The sequence below is a fragment of the Arvicola amphibius genome, chromosome 7 (assembly GCF_903992535.2).
Source record: "Arvicola amphibius chromosome 7, mArvAmp1.2, whole genome shotgun sequence".
NCBI classification, from domain to species: domain Eukaryota; kingdom Metazoa; phylum Chordata; class Mammalia; order Rodentia; family Cricetidae; genus Arvicola; species Arvicola amphibius.
The window spans coordinates 97,777,108-97,797,123 of record NC_052053.1 but is presented as its reverse complement, the minus strand read 5'-3'; the positions used below and the strand labels follow the sequence as shown (position 1 = coordinate 97,797,123).

The following is a 20,016-nucleotide window of genomic DNA, read 5'->3' as shown; positions in this document are numbered from 1 at the left end:
AGCCACACAAGGACCCTGTGTTGTTGTTTTAAAAAGCAATCGCTGCTCGTAAAACCCACAGCAGATAATTTTAATGCCCCCTCTTGCCGTCCTGGCCCTGGAGGAGTGGCAGGGGTGGGGAGCTGCGGAGAAGTTGGGAGAGCTGCGCAGTATTCCAGGATCTCCTCCCCTGGGTTGGATCGGTTGAACCTTGGTCTGATTGGAGTTTCTGAACCACACGAAATGTGCCAATTCTGTGCACAGGACGGATTGTCCAGGGCATTGTAAAACGGGAACCGGCAGCATTGTGTTCATTTCTGGTCTAGATTATTGCCCTCCCTGCCCCCTCCTATTGGTCTAATAAAAATTTTCACTGCCTTAAAAATGTATTTGTTAAACCACCTAGCGGTTCCTCTGGCAAAACATAAGGAAGGCAAGCTCTGGGCAAGCATCAGAGTTAGTCAGATCAGAGCCTGGACCTCCGGGTAGCAGTTTGCCGGCACCCTGGGGGAACCTCCCTGGGAAAGTAGCTGGGACCTCTGAGCAAACAAGGTTGGCTTCTCAACCAAACTGTGCTTTCTTTCCTGGAGATCCTCTGGCCCCATTTCCTGGATAGCTAGCCCCATTACCACCTGTTCCCATAGCTGCTTCTTTATTCCTGGCTTTTGCTATGCGGGGATCATCTTTATAGCTGTGGTGCATGGAGGAAAAGCTTTGCAAGATCTGACTTAACTTAATGACTTCCCAGATGCTGGGCTGATTACATCTGAGCCCACCTATCACTGGGAGATCAGATTTGCAGCCACTTAGGAAAGAAAAGTGTTTGTCCCCGTGTTGGGCCGGCCCTTGCTTTTATGACCAGATGTGCAACAGCAGCAGTTAAAGTGCAGCAGATTAGATCCAGGGTGTGTCATAAATCCTCGACAGCATTCCCAAAGCTGGGGCAAGTCAGGGCTCCAGGAGCGACTTTATGGATGCAGATGAGGATGCCTTTTAAATGAAGCTGATGGTTTGATATGAGGGCTCGGAGCTCTTAAATTCTGAGGTCAGGCAAGAGAGAGCCACGGCGTTCCCTCCAATAATTAGGAACAGTCAAGACAGAGATGCAGACCAGAGCACCCCTAACGCAATCTGGATGCCCGCCCACACGAGGGTCGAAAGGAGAGAGGCCCTCCGACAAATGGTGGGGGGCTTGTTTGCTGCTGGGCATGTCTAATGTCTCAAGCCTTATGGCTTTCCTTCCCTAACTCCTGGAACCAGAGAAAGCACCTTTTAGGAGCAAGCTAGGACTTCGGGGCAAACAGATTCTGACTAAGCTTCCCGACCACTTCTTTGGTTTGTTAATTTGACAAACATAATGGAACATAAGCAGGATCTGAAGATAGGTTTGCTTACATCCCAGCTCACTCAGTGTCAAACACACGTGCACGCACGCGCACACACACATGTTTAGAACGTACTAAGGAGACACGGCTCTTTTAAAAAAAGACTTATTTATTATTTTTAGTTACATGTGTATGTGTCTGTCTGTAGGTTAATATGAGCCTGTGAGCGTAGGTGCCCTCAGAGGCCAGAGGCATCAGCTCCTCTGGAACTGGAGTTGTGAGAGACCCTACACAGGTTCAGAGAACTGAACTTGGCTCTTCTGGAAGGGCAGCCAGTTCTTGTAACTACCAAGTCATCTTTTCAGACTGGAAGCAGCTCTCTTAAGCTTGTGGTTATCTGGTTGCATTTATGGGCGACAGTAACAGCCACCATTTATGAACATTTGGACTTGGCATTTTATACAATCTCTTAAGAACATGAGAGGCAGTCTTTTTAGACCCATTTTAGAGTCAGGGAGGTGAAACACGGGGTTTACTGCCTTGTTTGAATTCCACGTGATGTATGCATGGCTCTGGGAGGTTTGCATGGATCATATTGTGTGCATGAACTATGTTATATTTTCCAGGTAAATGGAAAAATAATGCCGTGAGAAAATTCTAAACCCCAATACACCAGGCAAGGTTGCAGAGGAATCTTTTCTATTTTTATTGATAAAGGGTTATGTTTGGATTTCAATCCTGTCTCAAAAGATACTTTGGCTTCTTGGTGGCTCCAGAAATGTGACTCTGGTTGAGAGCAGTGGAATCATAGGAAGAGCAGAAACATCTGGCTTGTTGCAGAATTCCCTTTGGGCACCCTGAGGTCTCCTCTCTTAATCTTTTGAGTGACAGAGGCTTAAGGATTGCCATCTTTTCCAGCTGGCTTTCTAGGAAACTGAGAACCTGCCCTTTCGCTTTAACTATCTGATTCACTAATTGAGCTCCCTTGGGGCCTAGACCCCGGTCCTTGCCCCCCTTTCTGCTTCCTGCCTTCCTTCATAAAATTCCTGACATTTGTTTGACTCTGGAAACCACCGGCTATCAAGTATCAGATTGGAGGTTGCTCGGTGGGAAGCACCTGATGCTTGGGTCTTGGAGGTCTAAAGAGCCACTTGGCCACCTGGGAAGCTGCTCAGGATTCTTTCAGTTCTAGAGCAGGCAGTCATTTCTTTCATCCTGAAAAATCTCCTGAGAAATGTTTCAGGGGAGAAAGGGGAAAAGGGAAAGGCTGTCTTGGGCTGATAAAGTCTGAGCGATGGACAGGTCAAGTGAGCAGTCTTCGTTCAATCTTCCGTCTACCCTTGGAGATAGGGAATGGGAATGGGGCTGAGAACGAACCCATCTTCTCCATCCATGCATCCCCGGAGCTCAGTACAGGGCCAGGCACCTGGTAGCAGTCTGCTCCGTCAGTGTTTGTGGAGTGAAGATATGATCATGAAGGTGTAGTGAGGATCCCCGAGCTCCTCTGGTGTCTGAGTGTGACCAGAAGCTGGGAGCATTTAAGAAGTGTGAGAAAGGCTGGGCAGTAGTAGCGCACATCTTTCATCCCAGCACTCAAGAGGCAGAGGCAGGTGGGTCCCTGTGGTCTGCAGAGTGAGTTCCAGGACAGCCAGGGCTTCACAGAGAAGCCTTGTCTCAAAATAACGCCCCCCCTAAAAAAGTGAGAAATAGGAGATTATGCAAAAACCAAGGGGTATGAGTCAGAAACTGGGTTCATAATTATTTTAAGTATAGTCTTTGCACCCTGCATCCTCCATTAGAGTCTCTGCGAAGGCTTCTGCAATCCTTAACTTTTGAGCCCTTTGACAGTGAGCATCTTCTCCTTCCCAGCACTGTGCCCCCTTGGGCACTTCATGTTTGATCCTCTCTTAGAGAGCTTGCGAGTTCCTTGAGTAAGAATAGGGACCTGATTCATCTGTGAGCTGGTCAGACTAGAAAACACTCAGCTTGTGGGTACAGAGATGCGTTAGACTATATGGTGATGTCCATTCTGAGCCCCCGCCCCACTGTCATTTGAAATTACTGACTTACACACTGCGTTTTCCGTTTTTGTTATTTGCACAAGCAGTGATTGTAAGAATGGGGTAAAAGAGGCTGAGTGAGCATCTTAGATGGGAAATGAGCTTTAACTCTACTGTAAACGTTTATTCCTCTCTCCCATCTGTGTAAATGGAGACTGTGCTCTAGTTTCCTGGCCACCCAGACCCAAATAATCACACAGAAACTATATTAATTACAACACTGTTTGGCCAATGGCTTAGGCATATTCCTAGCTAGCTCTTACATCTTAAATTAACTCATTTCTATTAATCTATGTATCACCACTAATGGGTAATAAAACATATTCACAGCATACAGAGGGGAATCCCACATCACATTTGCCAAAAGTAAAACAGCTACTGGGATGTTTCTTCCCGTTGGACTATCCTACCTTAGTGTCTAGACTAGGTCTCGGCTCCACTTCGGTTTTCTTCCTGTTGGCCAACCCTCTTTTCCATGCAGGAAAATTCACCTGAGATGCTGTGTAAGGGTTAAGACAAGAACTTGATTTAAACATTTTGCTATAGCTGATATCTGATAATTAAAGAAGCCAAATTGAAAGGCTTAGGGGGAGGAAATGTGCATCTAAGACGTGCTTGGCACCATAGACAGTTTGCTACCAACTCGTCCCCTGAAGTTGCGGGGTCACACCTGGTGTGGCCTAGCAGTTCTATTCCTAGGCATGTGTGCCTTAGAGAAACTTGGGCTGAGAAGGCAGTGACCGTGTGCCGCTGTGCTGTTATCCCCACGAACTTGGAAGGAGTCCAGCTGCCCATTAGCGGGGAGACAGATGAACAAACTGTGGTGAATTCACACCGTGAAAAATTCTGCTCAGGCCAAGCATAGGAGCAATAGCAACAGGTACGCTCTTGTCGAGAGATGGTTCAGGAAGTAACGTGCTTGCTATGGAAATATGGGACTTGAGTCCAGATTCCCAGAATCCACATTAAGCCAGATTTGGTAGCGTGTGTCTGTAATTCTGGTACTCCTATCAAGAGATGGGAGGTAGGCACAGGAGAATACCTAGAAACTCTTGGGATAGCTAGTGAGGCATCTGTAGTGGCAGAGCGACAAACAGACCCTGTCCCCCAGAAGACAAGGTGGACAATGAGGACTGACAATTGAGGTTGTTCTCTGACCTCAACATGTGCATCTGCACTCACACTCGTACACGCATGTACACGCATGTACACGCATGTACACATACACACACAACAACAACAACCACACACACACATTGTACATATGCATAAGAGATCACAGTTGATTTCTCTTAACAATGCAATATTAAATAAAAGAAACATACCAAAAGACGCAGTGTGATATCTTTTGTAAATTTATAAATAACCGAAATTAAAAAAAAAAAACCTTTAAAGAAATGCCTGTAGCTACCACAACAAAACAAAACAAAACAAAACAACAACAACAACAACAAAACCACAAACTGAGCTAAATAGAAAATAAAAGTTTTATATATACTGACTTGGGAGTCATGGGGTGAAGGGGTTAGATTGGGGGGGATACCACATAATTGGCTTCGGTACTTTAGTGAGAGAGGGTGGGCTCCCAGCTCTTTGTCCGCTATTAAAATTCTAATAGCCGATTAAGTAAAAAGTAAACACAAGCCCTGCACGAATCAAAGGATGTCATGAACTAAGGGCTCTGATTAATTCAGTTCTTTGCACCCGAGGTCAAATGCTAGTTCTCAGGGTCGGGGGCTCTTCCCTCACTTCTGTTTCTCCTTCCTCTCCCAGATGTGTCCTATCTAATGTATTCCATGGGGAAATGAGCAGAGCAGGCCCAGGTTCTAGCACAAATATGGACATCAATTGGCCCAGCCCAGGATAATTTTATTGTATTATTTATTTTTTTTAAAGTGTAATTTTCTTTAGTAATTTATAAATTTATAGAAGACATCACACTGCCTCTTTCGGTGTGTCGGCGAGGACGGATGTTAACAACGAATGTCTGTACCCTTAGCTCAGCCGAGTAGAGCCACCTACCAGCTGGTGTGGCTCTTGAGCTGCCTCTCTGAGTGCAGCAGAGGCCGGAGGCCTGTTTCTCATTTGACTGGGGCCTCGGGTCCCACCTCCTCCCTTCTCTCCACTCTGCAGGGGCTGAGTTGGGTGTATAGCCCTGCATACATCAGGTACAGGGTGGCCTTTCTCTCCAGACCACATAGAGATTTATTGTTCAGGCGGCCAAGTTCTGGCATGGCTGCCAGTGGTGGGGCCTGGCAGTGTGGAAGGCCCCCTCCTTCTGTGTTTGTCACTGAGCTGTTTGCAAGAGGACAAGGGTTGAGTTGCTGATGAGAAATCGATCGGCGCTGCCGTGAAGCCTGCCAAACAGGGTTAGCATTGTGCTCAGGACGTGCTCTGCACAGCTGTGAGTCACCAGGGCGATGAGAGAATTGGGTCTCTACGGACGCTTCCAGTCCTTTCCATGAAGACCCGAGCCCCACAGGTCATTCTAGAGGAGAACTGGCTTTTCCTTCGCTCTGACATCATTCCACACTCAATTGCTAGATCACAAAATAATCTTCCCTGTGGCCGCTGCCTTAGCTTGTTAGGTCTGGAGCTCGGTGGATTTCCCAGTAATGCTTTGGTTGGTTTACTCCTCCCTTTTGGGGGCCCAGTGTGAGGCACCCTTCACTCAGCAGAGAAGGCAGCTCTGATCTTAGCAGAGCTTTCCCCCAGTTAACCAGGCACTATGTCAGGTGACTTGAAATGTGACAAATACCTCATAGCTGCGAGCAACCTTGACCCTCCGATAAAATCAGCTTATAGGTAGAAGATTCCACAAGGTTGATATTCTCGAAGGTTCTGGCAGTGGGAAACCCAAGGGTGATCATGTGCATGCGAAAGCAGAAACCAGAGGACAACCTTGGGTTCATCTGTTTTTGAGATAGGGTTGCTCACTGGTCTGGAAGTTGCCAAGTGGATTTGGGAGGCCCAGGAATCCTCCTGCCTCTGCCTCCCCAATGCTGGGGTTATAAGCCATCACCATACTAGTTTTTTTTTTTTTTTTTTTTTTTTTTTTTTTTTTTAATGTAGATTCTGAGCATCAAATTCAGGCCCTGGCTTGCAAGGCAAACTGGTAGGAATTGAACAACCTGCTCAGCCCTGGGAGAATGGTCACTTTTAGTCTAGATAAGCATCTCTCCAGGTCAGAGCCTAGGGTTTAAACTAATTGCTGCAGCTATTAGTTTATTTATTCATTATTTATTATGTATCTGTCCTCGAATCCCTGGCGCGGGCGGGGAGGGGGGACGGAAGTAAAAGCGGGAAATATGCAAATGAGGTACTGAGTGTTGTGAAGGGACAGCCATCAGCCAGCTCTCAAGCAATGATGGAGGTGCTGTCCAATAGAATGGGGGTTTGATATTAGCCACACCTACCACAGCCATTAACCACTGGGAATGTGCTTAATAGACCCAAGGGACTGAATGATTGCTGATTAACATATAATAATTACACATAACGAACTTCATTTTGACATGTGCATACATGTATATAATGCATTGCAATCATATTTACACCACCATAGCCTTCTCTTGCACCCCCTACTCCTGTGGACCCTATTCCTCTTCCCCACTTTCTAGTCACCCTCTCCCCTCCCCTTCTCTCATTCCACCCACTGATGTTGCTTATACAGACGCATGGGTGATGATTATTTACAGAACCCTGGACACCTTACCAGTGGCTACACCCTGAAGACAAAGTCTCAGGCTCCTCCAGCTGCCATCAGGGGCATGGTATTTATATCTATGGGGTGTGTTTGGTGCCTTACCCCCTTCCATGCCAGAATGTTGCTGGGCCTGGTCTTATGTGGGTAATCACAACTGCTGAGAGCTCAAGAAGGCAGTGGCTGCGTCATGCCTGGATGAAAGTGATCTGCCACACTCTACCCCATCCCCCGACTCCTTCTCCTCAATCCCTCTGCCTCCTTTTCCTCAATAGTCCATGGGTCCTGGATGGGGTGGGGAGAGACATAGAAGTTTGTTTTGGGGGCTGGGTCTCTTGTAACCCAAGCTTTTCATGAGTGCCCTATGTATCTGAGGTCAGCCTCGAAGTCCTGAGCTACCCTTCTTTATCCCAAGTGCTGGAGTTGCAGGCATGCAACACTATGCTTGGTTTAAGAATCCATTCTTTCCCCTTTCAGCTTCTGGGAGCTGTTCATAGCCCTTGGTTCATGGTTCCTTCCACCTTCAAAGTCAGCAGCGAAGTTCAAGGTTTTCTCCCTGGGCTGTCTCACTTGTCTGCTGTCTGTTTAAGGAAGGACCTTGTGATATTATCAGCTCTTCCTGGATGGTACAGACTGATGTTTGGGTTACCCAATGAGCAACCGTGATTCTTTGGCACATGACATAGTCGTATGAGCAATAGAGCATAGGCATCTTGGGTGGGGCTTGTTCTGCCCGCCACATTCATTAGGGGTCTAGTACAACTGCCAGGCCATGGAAAGCATGCGACAAATGAGGTTGTTATTGTGTTCTGTGTCTGCAGTCTCTTATGGTAAAGTTGCTTAATCTTTTTTTATGGACTCTGCCTTGCCCAAGAGCAGGTGCTTAGTGAATGTTTATTGAATAATGGAATTTTCAATAAATGTGGATGGTTTCTTTCTTTATAAAGATATACTGGACAATTAAAAAAAAAGTAAAATGCAAGCCAGAATATATGACTCTCTTTGTGCAGAAAGAAGAAAGTCAGTTCACGTAAGAGTCAGAGGGTTGTGCTTTGCTGGAAGTGGGGCTATCACGGGGAAGTTCAATATGCGCGATGCATCTTAGCAACCATTAAACCAGTTTCATGTATAAGGAACATCTTCTAATCCTGCAGGAAAATAATACAATAATACAAGTTAAAACAGGCCTGGTCATGGGACGCTAGTGCCACTTCTCTGGACCCTCTGCCCAGTGTTGCAGATCCTACATTGGTTTTCTCAGGAGGCTGTCCACCGTCAGGAGTGTTCAAACCTGTAGTCTCTCTTCCCACCACAGCTGCTGGCCACCTTCCTCCTGTCCCCCTTCCCCCCAACCTCCTGAGCTCATGACAGGTGCAGCAGCTGCTTCCTTGTCCCTCATGTGCCTTGTGGTAAATCTCAGTCCAGGCTGATTCATGGATAACCTGCAAATTTAGTCTACATCATTGTTGGCTGTGCCCATGGCAGGTCTGCTTTTTAAGGCTAGGAGCTATTAGCACCAGGCCTCCTGCTCATTTTGAGCAGGCTTTGAACCCCTCTACTTTAAAGGGGCGTTTTCAATTAACCTCAGCAGGACATGACTATAAAAATTATTTATTGCTACTGGTGGGAATATAAATTAGTACGATCACTTTGTAGAATTACGGTTGGAGTTGCACACACTTCTTGACCTTGTAACTCTGCCCTGTTGTATGCCCTAGAGAAATGCTCTTAGACTCTATGAAGAGATGGTTCAAGGATGTTCATAATAGCATTTGGTGATAAGGAAACATTGGAAACTACCTAAATGCCTATCAACAAAAGAATATAACCAAATAATGGACTATTATATAGCACCAAACATGATGGTTTAATGATTAAATTGATTAATTTCTTTATTAAAAAAGAGCATGCACAAAGGAGCATTGAGAAAGAATACATAGGCCAGGCTACTATTTATATGAAGGTTATTAAGGTTAAGGATATGCAAAAGCCACACATTGTTCAAGGGTATAAATAGATGTGAAAATGTATGAGAAAATTAAAGAAAATTATAACACAAAGATCATATTCCTGGATCCCTAGGGTGAGAGGGTGAGGATAGAGAAGAATACATTGGAGGGACATAGGAGACTTTTAAGGAATTGATATTTTTGTTTGTTTGTAACTGGGTAATAAGTACATGGGTTTTAAAGTCCCTTTCTATATGTTCAATACACATAAGAAAGTTCAAAAAAGATTGAAATGCATTTAGATCGACCACAATAAAGTTTGTTTTGATACTGAATAAAAAGCTTAGAAATATTTTTTTTTTTTGGCCTGTGCTGTATGTGTGTGTTTGAGAATGTGTGCACGCATGTGCCACAGTGTGCACGAGGAAACATGACAGTCTTGGGTGGTGGCTTTTCCTCCCCCACTCGAGACAGTCTCTTACTGCTCAGCACTGTGTCCATCTCATCTTGCTGTAGGAGCACTGGGATTCCAGGGTCACCAGCTCTACCTTTGGCTCCCTTTTACATGGGTCCTAGGAGCCCTAACTCAGGTCCTCATCCGTTGTTGCCAAGTGAGCATCTCTCTGGCTCCACAATGAGGCTCAAGAACAAAGGAAAGGGTTGCTTCTTTGAGGGACCTGCTGCTAACAGGTGGGGAGCATGCCTCTTCTCTCTTCAGAAGGAATGTTATCCAAACTCAAACCCTTTCTCCACATCTGCTGGCCTCCTCCCCTGCCTGAGGCTCTGAGACCACACCTCCTCCCCAGAGCTCTGGGCAGGTGCCTTAGCGTACTGTATGGCATCCCTCCCTGCTCACTCCAGGGTCTTTAGCGGGCTTGCTTTCTCTGGGTGATTATGAAGGAGTCTTTTTTTTTCTTCTCCTTCAAACTTAAGGCAACTAGTTTAGGAATTTCAAAGTTAGCAAGTGAAAATCCAAGATGTCCAGTTAGATTTGAGTTTCAGAAAAACAACAACAGATAACATTTTAATGTAAGTGTCCTGATGCTGTGAAGAGGCACCATGATCAAGGCAACTCTTAGAAAAGAGAGCATTTAATTGGGGACTTGCTTACAGTTTCAGAGGCTTAGTCCTTTACCATCATGGCAGGGGGCGTGGCAGCACACAGGCAGGCATGGTGTTAGCCATCCTGATCCTCCAGGAGGGGGTCGTGGTGGAAGAGTGGGGGTGGGGTGGGGGAAGGGATAGAGCGAGAGGGCGTGGCCTTGCATGGACTTTTAAAACCTCAAAGCCCACTCCAGTGACACAATTCTTCCTACAAGACTATAACTACTAATTCTTTTAATCCTTTCAAAAATAAAAGTTATTCACCATTTGTCTGAATGCAAGTCTGATTCTTATATGTATAGGAATTATTATTATTACAATTATTATTATTGCAGTATTGGTGATTGAGCTCAGTGACTCATGCACAGTGGATAAGCATTTTATTACTGAGTTATATCCCCAATCCAGTATATGTTAATATTAAATATATTAGTATGTTTATTAATAAGATCTGACAAATATCTGTGTTTGGATATTTTATAGCAACCAGTGGTTTGCTCTGTGAAATTTTCACATTCTTATGTAACTAGCCTATCATTGTGGGTCTCTGGTATCCTCTTTTCAAGATCAGAGAAATTAGGATGAATAAGTTTTTAAAGACTTGGACTGCATCAACAACCATCAGCATGTTATTCATGGTCCATTTATTAATGTTTACATTTAAGTAGTATTTTTCTGTGTATTAAACTCCTTATTGCAACCCTGTGGAATGTGTCTGGCTTGTGTTTCAAAATTTCCCAGAAGCATTTGAAAAGAAGGTACGTCATGTCAGTTGTAAGCATTTTGGGAAGGTTCATATTTGGGAAACTTTATGTAAAAAGTGTGAATTGGTAAGCTGGTTGTCCTGGTAATAGCATTAGAACTATGGTAAAGAATAGACTCGGGCTTTGTCTTTGGGTTCTTTCCATTTATCACAGAAACATATATATATTTGAGCTCTACATTTTTCTCTGCTCCCCTCCCTGCCTCTCCCCTTCCCCATGCTCCCAATTTACTTGGGAGATCTTGTTTTTTTCTACTTCCCATGTAGAGTAGATCCATGTATGTCTCTCTTAGGGTCCTCATTGTTGTCTAGGTTCTCTGGGATTGTGATTTGTAGGCTGGCTTTCTTTGCTTTATGTTTAAAAACCACTTATGAGTGAGTACATATAATAATTGTCTTTCTGGGTCTGGGTTACCTCACTCAAAATGATGTTTTCTAGCTCCATCCATTTGCCTGCAAATTTCAAGATGTCATTTTTTTTTCTGCTGTGTAGTACTCCATTGTGTAAATGTACCACATTTTCCTTATCCATTCTTCAGTCGAGGGGCATTTAGGTTGTTTCCAGGTTCTAGCTGTGACAAAAAATGCTGCTATGAACATAGTTGAGCACATGTCCTTGTGCTATGATTGAGCATCCTTTGGATATATACCCAAAAGTGGTATTATTGGGTCTTGAAGAAGGTTGTTTCCTAATTTTCTGGGAAATTGCCACACTGACATCCAAAGGGGCTGTACCATCTTGCATTCCCACCAGCAAGAAGGAGTGAGTGTTTCCTTTACCCCACAACCTCTCCAGCATAAGTTGTCCCCAGTGTTTTTGATCTTGGCCATTCTTACAGGTGTAAGATGGAATCTCAGAGTTGTTTTGATTTGCATTTCTCTGATGACTAAGGCTGTTGAGCATTTCCTTAAGTGTCTTTCAGCCATTTTAGATTTCTTTATTGAGAGTTCTCTGTTTAGGTCTGTACTCCATTTTTTATTGGATTATTTGTTCTTTTGATGACCAATTTCTTGAGTTCTTTGTATATTTTGGAGATCAGACCCTTGTCTGATGTGGGGTTAGTGAAGATCGTTTCCCATTCTGTAGGCTGTCATTTTGTCTTGTTGACCGTGACTTTTATTTTACAGAAGCTTTTCAGTTTCAGGAGTCCCATTTATTAATGAGAAACTTTTTTTTTAAATGGTCAAGGAAATGTCTAAGTGTACATCAAGAGGGCAGTGTGATGACTTCCCGTGGAATGCCACCCAGCTTCAATGACGAGCCGCCCAGGGCCAGTCTCCTTTCGTCCGTCATCTTCCTTGCCCCCAGTTCTGATTATTCTGAAGTGAATTTGACATCAGCAAACATTGACACTGACTTGATCTCCCAGGGAACCCCACTCCAGAGTGCTCTGTTTCTGACTCTGACTCTCAGTGGACTGGTGGGATGAACTCGCAACCCTATTACCGTATTGTCTGTTTACGATGAGCTCATTGGGGTGTGAGACCATGGGAAGGGATGCTTGCATTACCTTTAAAAGACTGGGATCGACCAACAAAATCTAATCACAGAGGCAGATCACAACCAAAGAGTATTAACAGTTCTTTAGTATAATCCAAATAATCAGAGTTCAGATCTTCAACATTATCTCAAAACTTTTTTTTTCTTCTGTTTGTTTCACACAGGATCTGAATTAGTGCCCCATGTTGGGCTCAGAGGCTCGGTCTTTTAAATTTTGTTTGATCTCTGGGTTCTTCCCTGACTCCTTCCTTCCGCTGTAACTTGTTTGGCTGAACAGAGGATCGTTTCACCTTAGATTTCCTGCTTCCATTCCCACTCTGTTTTGTATCTGTTTGTCTCATTATTACTTTTGATTTTTCTTTTTTTTTTTTTCTTTTTTTTTTTTTGAGTCAGAGTCTTGCTGCGTAGCTTTGGTCCTGCTGTGCACAGCAGGCCGCTCTCTATTGTCTGTGATCCTCCTGCCTCATCATCCAACAGGGCTGGGACTACAGGTGTGAGCCACCACATCCAGCTTCCCGTTGGGTTTTAAATCTGTAGGCTTAATCAGATACAGACGGATATGTGTTTGGGGGAGTGGGTGTGCACTTCCACCAGGAGGCGTGTGATACCCGCCACAGACATACCTGTGCCACCCACTGTCATGGAGAGACTTGCTGTTAGCGACCTTTAGAGTTATTGGAACGACTCCACAGAAATGGGTGTCCGGTTTTGTATGTTTCTGCTGTCACTCTGGCATTATCGTGGAGGGGCGGGGGTGGAGGGATGAGGCTGGGTGCCATGGTTCCCTTCTTAGTGGCCTAGATGGGCAGGCTGTGACTGTGGAACTGCAGGAACTGCTCTGCCCCAACGTTGGCCCTGGGAAGGACGCTTCCTGAGTTCTGGTGGAAGCTGAGAGAGCATGAAGAAGTGAGCTGCTGTGTTCTCTTTTGTGAACACGGTGGACTCCAAGGTATGACTAGACCCACTTGTGAGACCTTGGATTGGTTTATGGGAATTCATGTTCCAAGAAATAGAAAATATCTTTTTGAGCTGTCTTAGACAGTAAAGGGGATCAACTCATGACTGAGCTGACAGAAGACCCTGAGGTATAGAGGGATACCAGGTGTGGTAGGCTGAACTGTGACTCCTGCAAGTCCCCTGAAGCCTAATCCCACAGTATCAGAATGTGAATATATTTAGAAATAGGGCCTGTTAACTTAATTTTTAATTTTAAATTCATAGTTTAATAGTATGCTATATAAAGAAACCTGACATATTACTACACTAATAGAAGAATATTCTTGCAATGTTAATATCTTTATGTAGCAGTGAAAATAAATCTTAGTATAATAAAATTTAAAAATGACAGAGAAACTTAGTCAAGTTAAGTATAATAAAATAGGGCCTTTACAAAGGTACTTAAGGTAAGCTGGATTGTTTAGCCAGACCCTCCTCTAATCTGACTGGAGTCCTTCTACAAATGGGTTCATGTCACTCAGTTGGTGAAACGCATGTCCAGCTGCAGCTGGATCCTTAGGATTGAAGGTGTGTGCCTACAATCCCAGTACTCAGACGGAGCATCTGAACTTCAAGGTCACCTTGGCTGTATCAAGTTCAAGGCCATTCTGGGATACAGGAAGAGGAGGAAGAGAAGGAGGTGACACATGGAGAGACACCAAGGCCACAGAAACCCTTCTAACGGGGCAGTCAATGGGCAGCAGTCTGTAAGCAAAGGAGAGAAGTGTCCGGAAGCCACCCCTGCCAGAACCTTGATCTTGGATTTCCAGCATCCAGCGCTGAGGGGAAATGGTTTTCTGTTGTTAGTCGCCCAGGCTGTGGCCTTTTGTTCTGGCAGCCCTACTGCCCAGCACAGGGCTTCAAGACTTGTTTACTTCAGCGGTTCCAGAGTGACATTGAATACTCCCGAGCCTTTCTCTCCCTCCTCCCTGGAGCCCACTTTATCCCGAATCTAGCATTTCCCATGGTTGCTGGTCATGGTGAGGGAGTGAAAGGGATACCGAGGCCACAAGCACAGGGCACATTTGGGTCTCTATAAAATGTAGAGACCTGTGAGTGGGGAGGGTGGGGAGAATGGCGTTGGACATTGGCGGTCAGAGCCAGCAAAAGGGCTGTCCTCAAGTGTGACCAATCCCTTCACCAACTTCATGCAGGTCAAATGACTGCCAAGGTTAGTGCCAGGGTAGACATTTCAAGAGGTAACAGGGGAAAAAATGTACAAAGACTTTGAAAACTTTCAGAGTACCAAGATGGGCCGTGTGAAGACTATTTCCGAAGTTCTGGAACAAGAAAATTGTGATCATGTAAGCCCACAAGTGGAGGAGTCTCCTGGATACTCATAGGGGCAGATCACAGGACTGTTACCCCCACCCCTACACCCCATTGCTCTGTCCACAACTTTTCCGTTCAAAGATGCCCTGGAACACTTAGAAAGTGGATGAGTTCCAGCCAAGAGGAGGAAATAGCTTGAATTTTTATAGGATATTGTGTTTCTGGGTTGCCCTTGGCTGGTTCAGCCGTTTCCAGCGGTGGGGAGACATGTGCCCAGGACACAGGGACTCTTCACCTTCTCTGCCGCCTGCCTCCACAGGCACTTTTGGTATTCTCGCCTCCGTCAGAGGGCACAGCTGCTGGTTTCTGCAAACATTGCGGGGGAGGAGTAGGTTCAGTCCAGGGCAGCTGGGTCAAGGGGCCAGCAACACAATTTGAACAAGGAAAAGTGGATCTGGGAATCAGGCTCATAGAACTTGTTCATAGCCCAGAGGTGGCTGTGACAGGCCCCAGGGACTGTGCTGGGGGACTCTTCCCGCCTCTCTGGCAATGACTTCAGAAAACCTTAACGTCAGGGACTGAACAGCGAGATTCATTGCTTTCACCCTTCTTGTCTTCTCCCTGCCTCTGAAGACCACAGGCGCCTTCTTGGTAGTGATGCTAAACTTTCTCCACCACTGAGGCAGAGGCAGACTTACAGCCCCATCCTGTGCGTCCGTTCTTCTGTGGCTGATGACAGGTGGATCTTCTTTCCTTAAAGTTGCCTTGACAGGGAGAAGGAAATGTCCCTTTGGTCTCATGCTGGGTGTCACGGTGGCCCGAGCCTCTGCTCTTGTCTTGGCTGCCCACTTCCCAGTCCCTCAGAAGACAGTGGGGCAGAGTATGTTGAGGCCAAAGTGACCCGAGATGAATTCGGTCACAGCTGTGCTGTTTTTCAGTGGTGTGCTTTTGGGTGAACTAACGGAACTGTAAGCTGCCCCACCTTCCTTGTCTGTACGTGGAAGATATTACTAACTTCATTGGGTCATTGTGTGATGTGGGATTCCCCTTTGTATGCTGTGAATACCATTGGTTAATAAAGAAACTGTCTGGGGCCTGCACAGGAAATAGAGGTAGGTGGGGAAAGCTAAACTGAATGCTGGGAGAAAGGAGGCAGAGTCAGAGAAGCCATGAGCCTCTGCCCAAGACAAATACTTTGCTGGTAGGCCATGACCTCGTGGTGATGCACAGATTAATAGAGATGGGTTAAACAGAAAAGGGGAGGTGATGTGGGATTCCCCTCTGTATGCTGTATCATTGGTTAATAAAGGAACTGCTTTGGGCCTATAGCAGAGCTATAAGGGAACAGAACTAGGTGGGGAAAACTAAACTGAATGCTGGGAGGAAGGAGGCAGAGTCAGGGAGAAGCCATGTAGCTCTGCCAGAGATAGATACCAGGACTTTTCCTGGTAAACCACAGCCTCGTGGTGATACACAGATTAATAGAAATGGGTTAAATTAATATGTAAGAGTTAGCCAATAAGAAACTAGAGCTAGCCGGGCGGTGGTGGCGCACGCCTTTAATCCCAGCACTCGGGAGGCAGAGGCAGGTGGATCTCTGTGAGTTCGAGACCAGCCTGGTCTACAAGAGCTAGTTCCAGGACAGGCTCCAAAGCCACAGAGAAACCCTGTCTTGAAAAACCAAAAAAAAAAAAAAAAAAAAAAAGAAACTAGAGCTAATGGGCCAAACAATGATTTAAATAATATAGTTTGTATGTGATTATTTTGGGGGCTGAGCAGCCGGGAACCAACAAACAGCTTCTCACAACAATTGTGAACTCAAATGAAGTCATGGCTGGACACTCAGGAAATATTAACTATTCATAAAAATGATGGATGAAACAAAAACATGAATGATTCTCATAAAAAACTCTGTAGAATTTTGTTTCCTTTTGTTTCCTGTCCCTCAGAAATATATAATCTGTGGCTCTATTATCTTCTGCTTAAAACAAACCCATGTGTGTGTGTCTGTGTGTGTGTGTGCACGCGCGCTTGCACGTGTGCACGCGTGCTCGCGTGTGTATGTATGTGTGTATGTGAGATAAATAAAATTCTTCCCCTTTCTTTGCCTTAGACAGTTTAGGACATCTTCTTAGATGGAAATCAGTGGAAAAGGATGCCCCTCAGCATGGTCTTCCTTCACGGGGAGTGTGGCTGTCTTTTCCTCTGGCAACTAAACACCTCGTCCTTCCCAATGCCGTATTTCATTTTCATGTTTCCTGGCTTCACAGGTTGTTTCCCCAAATTCAGAGTCTGAAGGCAACTGGTGGAGTGGCGGCCACCTTCTTGTTATTTTCTAGGTCTGGGAGGCAGGCTGCCTTTCCAAAGTCCTGTCAACTGATGTACCCTCCTGGTAACTTCTAGGTTTGGATATATGGCTGGTGACCACCCAATGCACTCCCAGTTCTGGTCCAAGAAAACTCGGGGGAGCTGGATGGAGGAGCAGGGCCTCCTGCCTACCCGCCCTCCTCCTTGTTCCCCACCAAGTCTGTCCTTTCCTGGGGGTTAGGATGCTGCAGCAGCAGGGCCTCCAGGCTGCTATCTGGGATGTTTGCAGACATACACTGCTTCCAGAAGTTTATGACCTCTTGTAGGAAGAGTCCCAGAAAAGGTGGCTGTGCCAGCTAGACCCACTTTCTTTACTTTCTAGAAACTTTTACTTGAGTGCGTACCATTGCCATTGAAGATGATTATCCTAAGCAGAGAATATCTTTCGTTTGTTGCTATTTCCTGTTTATTCTTGTTCCATGTTCCTTTTTTTGTATTTGGTTTTCTCTCCTCTTTCTCTGGTCTATGTGTTTCTACTTGAATATTTTATGTGATTCATTTTCTCTGTGTGTGTGTGGAGCTCAGTGGTCAACGTCCTGGGGTTTTCTTCACTTCCCCACCTTGTGTTTTCGAGAAGAGTCTCTCACTGAAACAGGTCTCCTGAATGACTAGCCTGGCTGGACAGCCGTCTCTGGAGACCCTTCAGTCTCTGTCCCCTCAGCGCTGGATGACCGGCAGGCACTACTACACCTGGCTTTTTAATGGATTCAGACTCGAGACCTCGTGCTTGCCCCGGAAGCATTTTTACCAGCTGAGCCATCTCTCAAAGCTCTCCCCTTCCTCCCTTTTCCCTCCCGTTTTTCCTTGGCCCCAGTGTGGAACCCAGGGTAGTGCACGTGCTCATGGTTTCTCCTCTCCAAAAGCTTTGTTACGGAGGCAGAATGCGCCTAGACCTTTCAAAGGGTCACTTCTCCTCTCTCTGCTGGAAATACAAGGGGATTTTTTTTATGTGATAAAAAAAATCTGTAAGGCTCCTGGAGGCAAAAACCAAACCAAACCGACCCACCGAAGGGCAGACATCCTCTTTAGCCTATGTCTCTGGAGTTTTAAATTCTGGGCCTGTTCACACAGAGCCTATAGAAAGTGGTCCATTAGTTTAGGTTTTCCTACCACACTGGCTCCCAGGGAGGTCTCTGCCCTGTGAGCCGAGATTCTCTTTACCTGCCTGCCTGTCTCTCCAGTTGTGAGGCTAGTGGTTCACCCTGAGACCGCCTTTCTCTGGAAGGTCTAAGAAGAGTTGCTGGGTTTCATTCATTCAGGTTCTTCCTTGTCGCTGGGATGAGTGGAGACCTGTAAGCTATTGGCACGGTCACCATGCTTACCACGTTGATACACACACATACACACACACACACACACACACACACACACACACACACACACACTCAGTGCTCAGCAGTGAACCTCAGAGATGTCTTCCCAGTTGCTGCTCAGGGTTGTGCTTTGCAAAGGTTTTCAGTGTGGAGGGAGGTTAGGAGGAGTGATGGGAAGACCGGCTGCTCCTAGCGCCAGCCAAAGCTGCCACCCAACTCCATTGTTCTGGGATGGGGAGGGTGGACAGAGACTGTGATCCCCTTATTTTCTTCACATTGAATCACAAAACTGGGATTTCCTGCTGTCTGAACCAGACTCTGCAAACGTCTATTGAGCCATTGTGATGACACTGGCTTGGTTCTTATGTTATAGGTGTCTATTTAAGTCCCTCACATGCTAAGTCATTTCATTATGACAACCAACCTTATGAGGAGGCTTCGTGATTATCCCCATTTTACAGATGAGGAAACTGAGGCACCGAAAGCTTCAACGTTCTGAGGTGTTCACTTTCGGTGTCTCTGTAGGTGTCCACTTATAACTCAACAACACGAGGAAAGCATAAAGAGGCTGAGCCGGTTTTATTCCCTTTGTGTTCTACAAAACTCTGAACTGCAGAGAACAGTGTGCCCACATCCTGTGTTCACCATTACCGACGAGACACAGGACGACAGTCCGAGGGGCTCAGTCCTTCACAGACTCTGTAGCTGTGGCAGCCTGTAGCTGGACACCTTTAGCAAAATCTTGGCCCCTTCTCCAGGGAGCTGAAATAACACTTGCGGGTCTTATGATACCTTTCACAGAGTGTGTTTGCCAAAGGGCAGTCTAACTCTGCAGGGTGAGAAAAGTGAACGTCTCTAAAGTTCCACAGGCAATTCTTAGGCAAACGTCAGTCAAAGACCTACTTCAGGCTAAAATGGCAGAAGGGAATAACATCTACCGGGCAAGGCCTGCAACCCATGGCCTGGGCAAATGCGGTTTGAAGGAACAGAAATTACACATTTCATTTGTCCTTGGATGGGCATGGTGGCACACACCTTTAATCCCAGCACTCAGAAGGCAGAGGCAGGCAGACCTCCGAGTTAGAGGCAACAGGTATATATAGAGTCCCAGGCAGCTAAGGCTACACAGAGAAAGCCTGTCTTGAAAAATGAAACAACCCCCTCAAATTTCATCTGTAACTACTTACACACACCCAGACGAACTCCTGGGAGAGGAGCCTCTGCTGATATCTGTCTCCATCCGCAGATCTTACACTCAGACAGGAACACCTTGCTTGTGGGCCAGGACTAATCAGTTTCCAGAGAGAAAGATTTAGTGTGGTCCGTGGTTGTAGAGTTGCAGCCTTGACTGAGCAGAGCAGATCTGTTGCTTGGGGACTCTGAAGAGAATGGTGGATGGCTCTGGGAAACCATGTGGAGCAGCAGACGGCTTACCTCATGGAAGAAAAAGAGGAAGAGAAAAGAGCCGGGGTTCCTCAATCTCCTTCAAGGCCACTCCTCCAAAGAGGTCTGACTTCCTAATACCATGCTGGGGACCAAACCTTTAAAACATGGACCTAAAAAGGACACCTCCCTGCAACATTTAGCATGCCCAGACCTGAAGATAAGGTACATCATATGCATCAGCGACAGCCCAAGAGGCAGCAGAGCGATGGATGGGTTTGATTGCTTAGGTCCATGCTCC

At 45.9% G+C, this 20,016-nt stretch overlaps 1 protein-coding gene across 2 annotated transcripts in view; it reads left to right on the top strand.

Moving 5' to 3' along the window:
- The window catches only part of Smoc1 (SPARC related modular calcium binding 1), a 155,509-nt gene that overhangs the window by 800 nt on the left and 134,693 nt on the right, over positions 1 to 20,016 (top strand). The gene's annotated exons all lie outside the window — the stretch shown is intronic.